General features: G+C 44.7%; 1 protein-coding gene across 6 annotated transcripts in view; it reads left to right on the plus strand.

The window, feature by feature from the left end:
* Positions 1-15,571, plus strand: part of SIPA1L1 (signal induced proliferation associated 1 like 1) — a 289,676-nt gene that overhangs the window by 70,586 nt on the left and 203,519 nt on the right. Inside the window, exon 1 of one of the 6 annotated variants that reach the window (XM_088471228.1) lies at positions 5,221-5,300. The exons of the other annotated variants lie outside the window; for them this stretch is intronic. The gene's annotated coding sequence lies outside the window, so the exon portion shown is untranslated. Of the gene's footprint in view, positions 1-5,220; positions 5,301-15,571 lie in introns of those variants that run through there. 6 annotated transcript variants of the gene reach the window in all.

The following is a 15,571-nucleotide window of genomic DNA, read 5'->3' on the forward strand; positions in this document are numbered from 1 at the left end:
AACTGGGCGGGCCTTTACATGTGCCCGTCCAGTTGTGTTGTTAGTCACCGGCGGCCTCTGCAGCAAGTGTACGGGCGGTCGTCTGACCGCCCGTACACACAGCACGTTGTGCCGATATATTGGTCATCGGCTGTGCTGCACAGCTTAGACGCGATATATCGCCCAGTGCATAAGACACACTAACAGTCCAGGTTTTAAGGATTCCATGCTGGAGCCCAGGTTACTTTTAGTGCCTCCTTCATTTTGACTTAACAGTTTTGTGCTCAATGTTAGTGTGTCTTGATCTCCAAGTTTGAGAAGCATGGACCTAATGTTGAGTACTGAGAATTATAGCAGACTTGTTTCTTCTTTAAACATTTTTAACTACCTGTGTCTAATATAATATACAGTATATATTTATATATCTATTTAACTGATTTCAGTAGATTTTTCACTCTTCACATGGTAGCTCAACAGTAACACACACTTATAATACATCAAGGTGTGTTTAATTATTTGTGTGTCCTTTCATTATGATATTTACAGAAAGGACTTCCTCCCCTCCCCCCACCCCATTCAATAGCTATAAAAGTCTCTTCAGGTGTGTGTGTGTGTCTTTGTCAGATATTTAAGTTCCTTTTCGATGTTGTAAGCTACTTTCTGAACCAAAGCATTCCTACCTTAAGAGGTAATGGGCCATGTATCACCATTGTAATTTTAAAACTTAAAAGAATTTCCATTACTTTTGGTTAAAGTTCATGCTGTGTGTTTATAAGAGCCTTTACTTGTGTGACACAAACTTTGTAGGCATTTTAAAATGAAGTTATTGAATATAGTCATCAAACCTTCCCTTTTGGGTGTAGAATTGACCTCCTTTCCATTTACTTGCTAATGTAAATGAAAAATGCTCTTCTCCGTGTACAGGGGCCTATCCATTAGCAGATGTTTTTCTGAGCGATGAAAGACAAAAGATAACTATTGAAAATTCCGGTGGCTGTGCTGAACGATATCTGTCATGTATATGACAGATTTTGACAAAAGACGAATGATGAATGATATCGCATGACATCATTCAGGGAGTGGATTATTTTTCTCTGCAGCGCTCTGTAGCTGCTGCTAATATCTTTCGTCGTTCACCGCATATAAACTGCACGATATTGCTAATATCTGGCAGCGATATGCGATAATTGACCAACATGTTGGAGAGATGAAAGATTAAATTTGTCGGCAGCGGAAGTGCGCATCTGTCATCGTTCAGGGCCTATCCATAGCAGATAAATTGAACGACTGACCGACATATCATTTAGTCGTTCAATTTATCTGCTAATGGATAGGCCCCTTACTGTCCATATGTGCTGCAAAAATCAAAGACACAAACCAGTTTACTCATTTATACTCAACCTGTTATCTCCACACCTGTCTTGGATTGCTCCTCTTTTATACTGCTTTCAGACCAAAGTGCCCGTTTGTCCCAGACTTCAAGCTGTGTCCCAGTTGCTCGCAAACCCTTTCACACTGCAACTTCCACCTGGGTAATTCCCGGGTTGGCCCTGTTCACAATGAACCCAAGTTAGCCGCATCTCCATGCTGCCTGTACTTCTGCTGAGAGATATCATCTCCCTGTGCTCCTCAGCTGCCAATCAGCTTATTTTAGGCATGACCCGGGTCGTGCCTTTCACACCGCAGTCGAGCTGGATCGGTCCTGGGTATAACCCTGGTCTCTACCAGGGTCCAGATCCCGGGACACACAACCCAGGTTGACTCTCTCACTCCAAGACAGGACCCGGGTTGCCACGGCAATATCCCAGGTGAGAGGCTTGGTCTGAATTGGATATTAGTTACTCCTTTTTCTTGCTCTAAATTGTTTAACCACTTGCCTGGCCTGGTTGCATCAGATGTGACCACCCCAGTTTGGGCTTTCCCTGACATGGTTGCATCTGATGGGACTAGTCAGAAATGCCCAGTGGGTGGCTGCCAGAATATAATTTTCTGGGAGCTGCCAATCTCAGAGGGACCTTTCAACCCCTCTGCACCCTCGGATATCCCCCTAGCGTCTGCCGGTCACTGCTGATCGAAGTGATCTGGCATCCCGGCAGTGCTCCCCACCTGTATGGTGGCTGTGCCATCAATGGTTTTCTAATGATGGTACAAATCCATTGGCCATTGATGGTCTATCCTAGGGGTGGCGAACCCACAGCTCTCGAGCCGCATGCGGCTTTGAGTTTCCAATGTGGCTCCCGGGTTAGCAGACCCCCACTAGTACTGAGAACGCTGGTCTCTGAAGCAATCAGAGACTAAAGCCTCTTATCACTTCAGAGGCCAGCGTTCCCAGTAATGCAGTGCGCGGGTGACCTCACTGGCGAACTGAAGATCCAGTTAGATCCCGCAGGCAGCAACAGCAACGTCGGGACTCAGGATCCCTGACTGCGTGGAGCGGTGCCAGCATGAAGACAGGTAAGTTTCTTTCTTCTTAGGGGTGTGGGCAGGGAGGGGGAGCTAGTACTGGGGGCACGACTACAGGGAGTGTTGCTGAATGGGCACACCTATAGGGGGCATTGCATAATGGGAACATCTACAGGGGGCATTGCATAAGGGCCACAACTGCTGGGGGACATTGCTTAATGGGCACAACTACAGGGGGCATTGCAGAATGGCCACAACTACTGGGGGCATTTCTTAATGGGCACAACTAAGGGTTGCACTGCATATGGGGCACAACTACAGAGGGCACAGCATAATGGGCACTGGCTTTCTCGATGTATTTTTTGTGGTTCTGGAATTCAATATGTATTTTATGTGAATGTGTATTTTAAATGTATTTAATGTGGATCTGGCTTCTTTCTGTGTATTTTAAGTGAACGTAGCTATTTCAATGTTTTCTATATTGCTCTGGCTTTTTCTTTCACTTCAACAGTGAAAAATGTATTTTGGGAAGTTTATGTATATTGTGTATTTTCAATGTGCTGGGCTCGCCCCCAGCGTGACTAAAAACAGGGGTGTGACACAAGGCCATGCTCCTGTGACTGTCATACCAAACGTGTGCGCACAAAAATGGGGCGTTGTCTTGTGATAGCTATGCCAAGCCCCATTTTTGCACGTGCACCTTTGGCGCGCGCATGCGATCGGCTCTTTAACTTGACCACAGATTTATTTTTTTGGCTCTCTGTTGGCCACCTCTGGTCTAACCATTGATGGCCAGCATTACAGTATACCATACAAAATTGCTATTTTTATGGTGTACTCTTTAAAAATAAATAAAATAAAAATTTTAATGAAAAAATATATATATTTTTTCCTTTGTACCAGTGTTTGGACATAATTGGAATGTGTAGGTCTGTAGTCCATCACAATACTTAGAATACAGGCATGAATTACTGGTGTGTTTCACTTTTTCTTTTTTTATTGCAAATGTCTGGCAGCTAAATGGAGGGGGGATGGGGTCTGTTTATTTGTGCACGTTTTTTTTATTGAGTGTAGACAGTGAAAAACTTTAATAGGGAATTCCAATTGTGGGCGGGCTTTAACAGCGGCGCTGACTATTTCCCGCAGCCACGGGTTTCGCTATTCAATTAGGTGACTGAAAATGGATAACTGCGTCTTTCTTTTTCTCGCACCTCCAGAGCAAGTCTCTCATATTTCCTAGAATCATTCATTTTAGGAAAAATTAATGGGTCTTGAGATCTGGGACCCTGGCGGCACCCCCCCCCCCCCTGAGTACTAACTAAGCAATTGGAAGCTTCCAATTAGCTTAATTAGTACATAATTACTCACCTTTCCGAAGCAGTGTCTCTGCAGCCAGCGTCAGGAGCCGGGTCTTCTGCAGCAGGGCGAGTATGAGTGTGTGTGAGACCTCCCCCCTTGCAGCCGGCACTGGGAGAACTACACCTCCCAGCAGCCCACGGGACTCCCAGCAGCCCCCTCCACAGTGACAAGATGAAGGACCCCCGTACAGGTGAGTATTTTTTTTTTTTTTTTTTTATTCTTTTTATTTATTTTTTTTATTTTTTTTCAAGAGCCGCAGGGTTTTCAGCTTTGATAACCCCACAACCACTTTTTTTTAAATTGGATACTGTGGGTATTGGGCGCGCGCATACCCTTGGTAATCCAAAATTGGTCACGAGGGGTGCAGGGTTTTTTACCTCATTGAATATGCCCCTAAATGTGCCTTTTGACTACACACAATAGTGGTAGCCATTTTATGAGCAGTAATGATATGAGAATGCAGCTTTCAATTCACAGAACTTTATAACACCTCTAAAGGCACACCTCCACTGAAAACGACTGCACAATTACGACATTGTAATCGTGCAGTCGTTTGTCAGTCTGTGATGAGCCTGCACTGAACGAGCAGTCGTTCAGTGTAGACACATCAATCATCTCCTAACATGCTGAACCTGACGTTATCGTCAGGTTGTCCAGCATGTTTGCCCGATGATGGATGGCTAAACGACCAGCGGGAGCGCGCATTGCTGGTCGTTTTTTAGACATGTTTCTTAATGATTTTTCGAACAATTTAACAATATTGTTATCTTTAAATCGCTCAATTTAATCGTCTAGTGGATGTGCCCCTTAAGGCATGCATGGGGAAGGGGGTATGTACAGCAATTTTAAACTGTTTTTTTTCCCCCAGTTATTATACTACACGATGCAAAAGCAATCGTGGGAATAAAAATATCATCATGACTATGGTTTTCATTCACAAAATGGTTGCCTCATTTTAACTCATTCATTGTCCATACTATTACCTCATTTAAAATTCAGCTTTCCAATTTATTACCCATGCCACCTGCTCTCTACCATTTAATTAAAACTGCTTCATGTTAATTATTTTGCACACATGCTAACATGTAAAATCTCCTGAAAGTCACCTTTATATACTTTATGCTGATTATCTGCCGGCTGCTGTTATGCCACATTTAGTACTGCAAGGATAAGGTCACCGATCAGCTGTGTTACACTGACCTATTCATTATCTGTCTTTCATTTCTCCACTACCCTTCCTGTAACACAATTACTGTAATCTTGTTTCAACCTGCATCATGCTATTCCGCTATTTTCTTTCCAGGTACAGATTGTAACCTGGAAATGCTACAACAAAACACATGTTTAAAATATCAGATTTTTTTTTTTGTTACTTTTCGCTCTTGAAATGGTTGTACACTTAACCCTTATCTTTCTATCATACCTAGGTATCTTAGCAACTGTTAGAGGAATGTCACCAGCTTGCTGAATTTATCATGGGAAAAAAGGAATCTAAAGGACATTGTCAAATTAAATCTTTAAATAAAACCTCCTTCCTAACTTTCACAGCATGACCTGGTGTAAGTGTACTTGCCTCCTGCACTCCTTGGTGGCAGCCATTTTTGTGGGATGTGCCATTATTCATGAAAATGCAGCCTATGAATGCATATGCCTTTTATAAAGTGACTCTGTTGGTGAAAGGGAAACTGTAAGGAAGGTAGTGATAAACCTGAAGATTCTCTTGTCCCTTAGAGCTTGTCCAATCATTATCTGCTCCTTTCCAGCCCCGGAGCCTGAATATCTGCACTATTCGCACATTTTTTTGGGGGGGGGTCTTCTTTATGTGGCTTTGTCATAACTGCAAACTAGGGTGGCGTGTGATGCAACAGGGGGTTTTCTGATTCCTCCTACTACAGACAATTTCATTTGCATATAGAAACCACTGGTAAAATGTCTTCTGCCTCCTGGGCTCTGGGATGGGAATGAGCAGGTTGGTTATTATTTTTATCTTTTATCTTGCAACAAAATATCCACAGCACAGTACATGGGGAAGACCTAAAAACATACCAGAATCACAGAGTCTGCAGAATCCAGACACGGTTAGGATACCGATACCTGTCGTAGGTATCTTAACCCTCTCACTCCCCGGGGCCTAACCCTAACCTCCCACTCTATTACCTAACCTTCACTCCCCACATCCTAACCCTATTGCCTACTGCTAACCATCCCCCTAACCCCGCTTTTTACTTTCGGGATTCTGGTGGCCTGGATGGCGGCGTCGGTATTCTGACAGGTGTCAGGATTCCAGAGGCGGCAATCTGACCGTCAGAATTCCAGCGGTCGGGATATTGACCGCATCCCATACAGCTGTACTCACTGTTACATGCACACTGGTGATGGAGAGGAGCTGGGTACACCAGCCGGTGAGTGTATGCTGCTTGCGGGTAGCAGTGGGTGCTGGAACAGCTTTACATCAGGTAATTAACTAGAGCTGAATACACTCTGTATGATCTGTACCACCAATGACATGAAAGATATCTTTCAGTGAAGACATCCTGCCACATCTCTGAACAGGCAACGTTGACAATATCGTGCAAGTTGGCCTGCATGTACGGACGATCATAGATATCATTATTGTTTATGCGGGAATGCACATCGTTGGTAGTTCATTGCATAAAAATGAATTATATGTTGTTGAACGTTATCGTTCATAACGTTCATAGATATCGTACCGTGTGTACGCACCATTGGTCTTTCATAGAAGCTAAGTAGGAGACACTTGTCTCCCACCATGTCACTCTACACAGTAAAGACAAGATGGCCCCTGCTTATGCTCAGTAGTGATCACAGTGGCCATCATGGGACAGGGCAGGAAGCCTCCCTGGAAAACAGACTGGAGTCTGCGCAGTATCACACTCCTCTTTCAACAATAAGGTCAAATACCCATAGTGGAGGAACATATTTGGTTTGAATGAGTATATGGTCTCTGTTTACTAGGAAACTGTGACATTGCTAAGGCACGTCCAGGTTGATATGCATGAGGCCTGACTAACAATTATGAGTTACTGGTACCTAGTGCAGTGGTTCCCAAACTGTGTGCCGTGGCACCCTGGGGTGCCTCAGGGCACTTACAGGGGTACCTCGGGTTGGTGGTCCAGTACCAAATAAAATTATTTTTAGTCGGTGTGATAGGCAAAACCAGTGCTAACGATTGCCAATCAAACAATATGTGGACAAAAAGAAGGGCAGCCCTGTCACCCACCACATAACTGACCCTAATGGTGACATATAAGCACATTTACTACAATTCATTTTTGCTGAATTTCTCAACTTTTTCCCAAGGGGTACCTTGGAAAAAATGCTGATACTCTAGGGCGTCGTGATTCAAAAAAGTTTGGGAACCCCTGACCTAGTTCATTGTCACTCTACAATCTTTCAAAATATTAGTTAAACTCACTAAATACTTATCCACCTAAGGATCAGTACCACTATATCTATATCTGTTTCATTTAAATGGGACAACTTTGCTTGTCACTATTCATTAATGCATCTTGAAATTGCTTTTATTTGTGACTAAATTGTAATTTACTTCATGAGTTGATATTATCTTGTCATAAATGGAAGCCTAAATTACATGGCGAAAATGACCTTATACTGAAGGCCCCATTTACAAACGAAGGGAAATACCAGCGGCAATTTTCGTTTAGTATCACTGTGATACAAACGAAAATTCCACTGGTATTTAGTAATACTTACCTCTCCGAGGTCCAGCGGAATCCTCGTCTTCGGCGAGGTCCTCAGCCTAACATGCCAGCGACGGGGCTCCAGTGTTATGTGCATGCGCAATGGTCCGTCTACGCATGTGCATGACAGGGAGACCCGGCAGAACCTGGAAGTCTTTGCTGAAGCCGGAAAGGCATCGCCGGGTCTCCATTGCCGGCAATGGGACCCGCATCGCTCTCCCCATCTAAAAGATGGCGAGAGCGTTGCTGTACAAACAGCGGTAATCTAAGATTACCGCTGTTTGCTAAATACAGAAATGCCACATAACCCCTTTAGCGAGCGCTAAAGGGGTTACTTTTCATTTGTAAATGGGGCCCTGAATCTGTTAAAAATAATTAGACTTAAACTGGCCACACACTGATTTGTGTCATTTAGTTTGGCTGACTGAAAACAAATTTGGCTGACATGGCAGGGCCTTATTGAACACCAAAGATGGCTGTAAATGATTTGAAATCTGAACAGATTTAATTTGTTCACAGCTGACAATGCAGTGACCGCTATTGGTAGGAAAGTGCAGACATCAGACTGCTGTAGTAAGGGGAGCACCAATGAAATCCGGCGATTCAGCCTGACTGCCAAATGTGTCCAATTTGGCCACCCATGTGTGCATTCATTACCACAGATTTAGGGAGTAAGGGCCTGATTCAGAGCTGAACGCTCTGACCAGAGCGCTCGCTCTGAATCAGGGCCCTCCTAGCTTTTTTTGGAGCGTCCTCATGGACGCTCGCATAGCTGCGGTAGGGTCTCGCTGCCGCAAGCCCTGGAGTGATTTTGGCTCTATCAGAGCCAAAATCACTCCCACTGACATCACTAGTGATGTCAGTGGGGCCGGCTTCAGACGGTAGGCGTTCCCATGGGAACGCCTCCGTCTGGCATGCACGCCCTCGGCACGCCCACCAAAGGGGGCGTGCTGTCAATCAACATCGACAGCACGCCCCCTTTGGTGCGAGACCCGGAGCGACAGCTTGGCTGTCGCAGTCCGGGTCTCGCGCATGCGCACGACGGAGCTCCCTCCGTCGTGCGCATGCGCAGTGGAGCAACATCGACCCGTTTGCGAGTGTCCTTTGCTCGCGAACGGGTCTGAATGACCCCCTATGTCAGGATTTGCAGCTACATTTTTTTTTTTTCTTCAACAGGAAAAACAAAAACGGATTTGCTACATAAAGTTTAGAATAGATCGAAAGAATAAATAGCTTCAGGCACTTAATGGAGTGTAATGTCTCTTTAAGCGGTTACAACTCCACGCAGCTGTTCTCTCAGGTAGTAAACCAAAAAGGAGAAACACTAATAATGTTCATGAACAGCACTGCGGATATAAAACCAATAGAGATGCAAATGTGCCCATATAATCACAAAATATATAATTTATTATGCATTATGCACAGATATATAAAATTAAAAATAAAACCACATAACAAATCTGGTAAAAAATGCATGAGACAATCTATTGTGTATATATTGGATCACATCCATATACTGGAAAAAGTATCCATAGATATACATAGCAATGCGTTTAAAAAGTCTGCTGCCACAACCAAATCAAGATATAGGCAGGTTAATGAATAACCGCACAGCCGCGTCCGGCTGTAGGCATAGTCACTTTTTGGAAAAACTAAAACAAAAGTTCAATATACTCACTGATAATTTATAGTGAGAAATAATCCATGTAACAATCCGCTCTTATGCTGCTTAATGTATATAGTGAATACAGGCAGTTCCTACAGACTCCCAACGCAATTGTATTGATAGGTTACTTTTGTCCGCTACTTGAATGTAACTTGCAGTGTCTTCTACATGGAGGCTAGAACTACACGGAGTTCAGATGTTAAACGCCTCCACCTTGTCCGCTATTATGGAGCAGGGATGCAGCAACTCAGATGAGGCTCCGCAGAATGTTCTTTATACCGCACTAACAGGCGGTGGATGGCTTAAAGATACAGCGCAGATGTCCGTGTGCCACTAGCTCTTGCCGTGGAGCATATGCGGCTGTGTATACAGGCGGAGGACTGCTTAAAGATGCGTCTCCGGTGTCAGAGTGCCCCTGGCTCTTGACGAGCAATTGGCTGCTGTGGTGATCCTCAAAAAGACTGGATGATGCTGAATAAGCTGGGAATTGCACACAAATCTGCATTTCCCGAATGCATTTCTTCCCATTTGGATGTTCTTCTATCAACCCCTCTGAAGAAATCCCTACGGGAAGAAATCCATTTCGAACAGAAATCCTCTATTTGGGGGTAACAGTGCGGTCAATTGAATGGATCCGGGAACTCATTCCCGTAGCTATTCAACTTCCCACTAAATTGAGTCTCCCCCGTAGAGATGGCATGTGACCAAGCACTCACTAATATGATGATCTAGGGTCAGCTGGAGATCTGTTCATATAGGACCCAAATTTATAGTATTGATAAAAAATATATGAAGAAGAGTTAAGGTGCGTACACACTGGGCGATATTACTGAGCGACTGCACGTTTACGACATCGTAATCGTGCACAAATCGTGCACTTTTATGTTAGAAACGACCAGCGATGCGCACTCCCGCTGGTCGTTTCCAACATTGTCCATCGCCTGAACATGCAGCACAATCTGCCGATAACGACAGATTGGCATGTTCAGGAATGATGGACAGTGCCTGCACTGAACGACTGATCGTTCAGTGCAGACACTACAGGGGATCAGGAACTACGGTACGATTACGATGTCGTAATCGTACTGACTTTCCTGATCGCCTAGTGTGTACGCACCTTATGATCTGTGCCAGTTGCTAGGTGTGTCGGATTCTCAGATACAGATGTGAGGCAGGCAATGACTCTAGTATAATAAACAAGATTGCTCACATCACCATTACCTTCCTCACATCTGTATCTGAGAAACGGACACACCTTGCAACTAGCGCAGATCTAACCCCTCTTCATATAGAATTGTCAACTGCAAGTTAATAATAAATGAAAATAGATGAAGAGTAAATATAGTGATTAGGGAAAGGGCCTCTGAAGCTAGTTACCACGTATTCTGTGTTGCTCTACAGCTTTATTTGATGCAATAATAGCTAGGTATCTGTGTTTGCTAGATGGAATGTTCTCATTTAAACAGCCTTCTGAATGAAAGATACACTGGTTGTGGGTAATGCTGCTCTCCTATTTTTATAGCTTTCATGATTAATTATTAATGGTCTAGCGAGCCTAGCACATCCGTTGGCTCAATAGCTAAGCAAAGAACGACTCTGTTAAGTGTATTTTTAGATTGCGGGTTTTTGTTTCATGTGCTAGAATATAGGATCTCTAGAAATGTTCTCTTTGTGTCAGCACATTAAAGGTTAAATTATTTTTAATTATTTCCCTTCTAACGCCTACATCTACAGCTATCTGGGCTGCGTGACTGCATCCCCCCTTATGCTTTTTGTGTAGGCAGATTATGTGTTTGACTGATCTACTGAATATTTTGGTATCCACACCTAAAAATTCTCATGCTGCGCTTCATCAAAACATTGGTCAGTCGTACTTTCAGCATTCTAAAGGCACACTTCCACTTAAAGACCTAAAAACAACTGCACGATTATGATATTATAATCGTGCAATCGTTTGTCAGTCTGTGATGAGCCTACAATGAACAAGCAGTCAGTCAGTGTAGGCACATCAATCATCTGCAACCATGCTGAACCTGACGTTATCGTCAGGTTGTACAACATACTTGCCCGATGATAGATGTCTGAACGACCAGCGGGAGCTCACATCGCTGGTCGTTTTAGACATTATATTTTTACGATGTGCAAACGATTATTTAACGATATCGTTATCGTTCAGTCGCTCAATTTAATCGTCTAGTGGATGTGTGCCTTAACACTTATGTGGTTTGTGGAGTTGAATTTAAACTCCGTTGTAGACACAGAGAATATATTTATTTTCCTATGGGAACCTATTACCAATTTTTAAATGACTATATCCTTTCAAAGTGTACTTTGTGTAATAGCTAGAGAGCACAGGTGTCTTGATGCTAATGTCATATCGACAGTTACTATTCATAAGAGTTGGTGATAATCTTTACAGGCTAAATAATTTGTAGGTTGCTAGCTTTTAAGACTGTTGGAGCACTTTGTCAGGCATGATATCATAAGCTTTAATGCTGGTTTGCATGGAATTAGGTGAGCTTAAATGAAATTCTTCCTTATCTGCTCTACACTGACCCAGCAGGTTTCACAATGCTTGTAAAGGGTGAGGCAGGAGATCCTCCCTCTTGCTCAAAACCTTTTTTTTTAAATTGCTTGCATCCTTCTCAAGGTCTTTAGCCCATGAGATCCTATTGAAGGTTACACAGTAAAAGTCTTCAATACTATTCCCTAGAATTACACTGCCAGAAATGTCTCCGTGCATTGACCCTTCCAAGCCTATAGCCGGGTACACACTATACGACCCGTGTATCTGGCCGACAGCAGATGCAACCAATGACATACTGTGCGGTCTGTACACACCAAACGATCTGGTGAACGACAGCACAATATGTTGTTCCCCCATTGCATCCACATGCATGGGGTCTTCAGTCAGATCCTCAGATTGAGCAGCCTGTACGGCTGATCTGAGGATGCAACAAACTATGCCGCGTGGCGTGTGTACACACTGGCTGATAGGAACGATTTGTCGTTCTGATTCGTCGGAAAATTACAAACAGTTTAAAAAATCATCTGTGTAGTCAGCTTAAATGCGCAGGGTATTACTCACCTTACAAAGTGTTATGGTGGAGTTCGAAATAATGCCTAGGGGAATAGCTCTTAAGCAAGGTCTGGTCTACTGTACGTTGGGCTCCGACTTAACTGGCAACTGTTGGACCAAACAGTGTGGTGCATAGAATAGCTCCGAGAGCTCCCTCCTAGGGGATTCAGGCCCTGATTCAGAGCGTCCTTCTCTTCTTTTAGAGCGGCCTCCTGGCCGCTCGCATAGCTGTGGGTGACCACCCACTGCTATAGCGAGCGACCATCGGGCTTGCGATGAGACTCTTGTGGTAGGGTCTCGTTGCCGCAAGCCCTGGAGTGCTTTCGGCTCTATCAGAGCCGAAGGCACTCCCACTGACATCACTTGTGATGTCAGTGGGGCCGGCCCCAGACCGTAGGCGTTCCCATAGGATCGCCTCCGTCTGGGCAGCCACGCCTCCGGCACGCCCACCAAAGGGGGCGTGCTGTCACTCACCATCGACAGCACGCTCCCTTTGGTACGAGACCCATAGTGACGGCTTGGCCGTCGCTATCCGGGTCTCGCGCATGCACACGACGGAGCCGGGTCCGTCGTGCGATTGCGTACTGGGCCAACATCGACCCGCTTGCGAGCGCTCAGCTCTCGCGAGCGGGTCTGAATTAGGCCCTCAGTGTAGAAAGACATCAGACAGTACTCAATGTTTTGATAATAGGTTTCATGCTATTATGGATGTAACATAATGTAAGGTGGGTACATACCTAACAGATATATCTGTAGATCACTCGATCTGCAGATACCTGTAGATGATGGATGTTCATACACACTGAACGACCATCGTCTATCCGGCAGCCGCGGGTCCGCCCCCCTCCCCGCGGCTGCCGCTGCACGTGTATGGGCGGTCTGCAGACCGCCCGTACACACTTGCCAATGGACATATGTCTGCAGACATATCTGTCCATCGCTGTGTAGCACAGCCAATGCGATATGTCTGTGAACAATGTCGTTCAGACAATTAGTCTGTACACACTGGCCGACGGGCAGCAGATATGTTAGCCGATCAATTGATCGGCCAGTGTGTACCCAGTATTAGACTTTTCACAGGTTGAACATTTAGGAGTTTGCTTACAAGTAGTGAAATATCTCCCAACTATTTATCTTTAACTTCCATCCCCTCTCATCATCATTGTTTATTGTAAGGCACCAAAAAAATCCCAAGGTGCTGGACAGTCCAAACAACAAATCATACGGATTACAGCTTAAACATAAAACCGTGCAGTACATAGGAGTTGCAGACATGAGACAACAAGGTATTATTACTATTGTCATTTATTTATAAGATGCTAACATAGTATTTTCTGAGCTTCACATTGATACTGTGCTAGTTACTAGCTCTGTGCAGTTGGTAGATAAAGGTACTGTAATAGTTACTGGCTCTGTGCAGTTGGTAGATAAAGGTACTGTAATAGTTACTGGCTCTGTGCAGTTGGTGGATACAGGTACTGTAATAGTTACTAGCTCTGTGCAGTTGGTGGATACAGGTACTGTAATAGTTACTGGCTCTGTGCAGTTGGTGGATACAGGTACTGTAATAGTTACTGGCTCTGTGCAGTTGATGGATACAGGTACTGTAATAGTTACTGGCTCTGTGCAGTTGGTGGATACAGGTACTTTAATAGTTACTGGCTCTGTGCAGTTGATGGATACAGGTACTGTAATAGTTACTGGCTCTGTGCAGTTGGTGGATACAGGCACTGTAATAGTTACTGGCTCTGTGCAGTTGGTGGATACAGGTACTGTAATAGTTACTGGCTCTGTGCAGTTGGTAGATACAGGTACTGTGCTAGTTTCTGGCTCTGTGCAGTTGGTGGATACAGGTACTGTTAGCTCCTTACTTTGTGGATACAGGTATTGTGTTTGTTCCTGACTCTAGCTAGTTTGTAACAGAAAGGTCTCTGCTCATACGAGTGTACCATATCTCATTTTGTTTTTGTTCATTTAAAGTTTTCACAGTACTATTTTATTGCAGCCTTCAAATTACATATATTATTGTATGTGTATAGTTTTCATTCTAGCATACTACACCTGTCACAACCCGTGTCGTTCCTCTTTCTTGTCTGGGATGTTGCTGTGTTTTTCCCGCATATGTATGACCACAGATTCACTAACATTGCCTGTTTAGCATCTTGGCGGCTGATTCTGTTACCCTTTGCACGTGATGTATGTTTGCAACTATGGAGCTGTGAGCAGAAATCAAATTGTGTAATTGAGCTTAGTTGTGCAGCGCGAGCTGCTGCCAACCGTCCACATCTAATTGACTACCCCTTAGTCATAAGTGGTTTATTTAAAGCATGAACACTGGGCCTGATTCAGACCCGCTCGCGAGTGCTGAGCGCTCGCAAGCGGGTCGATGGTGCCCTAGTGCGAATGCGCACGACGGAGGGAGCTCCGTCGTGCGCATGCACGAGACCCGGGGAAGTGACTGGGAAGCCGTCGCTCCAGGTCTCGCACCAAAGGGTCATGCTGTTGATGGTAACTGACTGCACGCCCCCTTTGGTGGGCGTGCCGGGGGCATGGCTTCCAGACGGAGGCGTTCCCATGGGAACGCCTACCGTCTGGGTCCGGCCCCACTGACATCAGTAGTGATGTCAGTGGGAGTGATTTTGGCTCTGATAGAGCCAAAATCACTCCAGGGCTTGCGGAAGCGAGACCCTACCGCAGGGTCTCGTCGCAAGTCCGATGGTCAAGACCATCGCGACCATCATCATGGACGCTCACAAAAGCTGTGGGTGGTAACCCACAGCTATGCGAGTGTCCAAGAGGCCGCTCCAAGTTGAGGTAGGAGGGCCCTGATTCAGAGCGAGCGCTCTGGTCAGAGCGTCCGGCTCTGAATCAGTCCCTCTGTGTGGTTACCTCCCTGTATAGCATTCCTGCTGTCATTTATAAGTAGAAACATACAGTAGGGGGAATGCAGTTGTTTTGCCAATGGATGCAAGTACCGCGGGCATCCCCGATCATGTAATTCACCCATTACTTATCGTGAATGTCAAGAAAAGTGGCTAAATCCGTGTAAACTACTGGGCGCGAAGACTTTGGGCAGATTTCTTCTTGCTTTCTTAGGAGGGTTCGTGCAGAAATAATGGGCGCCTAGTGGCACAATCAATTGAGTAACAAGCGTCGCTGTAGACTGGAGCTGTGAGTACGGGTAAACAAATGAAATACTGTCCAATATGCTGACTCCCATTTAGTGTCAGTGTATCAGGGTAGCATGTAGATACTCCTTTATTTTCAGAATAAGATTAGTTCTAGCCAACAAAAAACAATTTGTAGATGTATTGACATTTATTTTTTATGCAGTTACTTTTATATTACTAGTAAAACTAGCTT

This window comes from Taudactylus pleione, unplaced genomic scaffold (genome assembly GCF_031769625.1).
Source record: "Taudactylus pleione unplaced genomic scaffold, aTauple2 ptg000113l, whole genome shotgun sequence".
Lineage (NCBI taxonomy): Eukaryota > Metazoa > Chordata > Amphibia > Anura > Myobatrachidae > Taudactylus > Taudactylus pleione.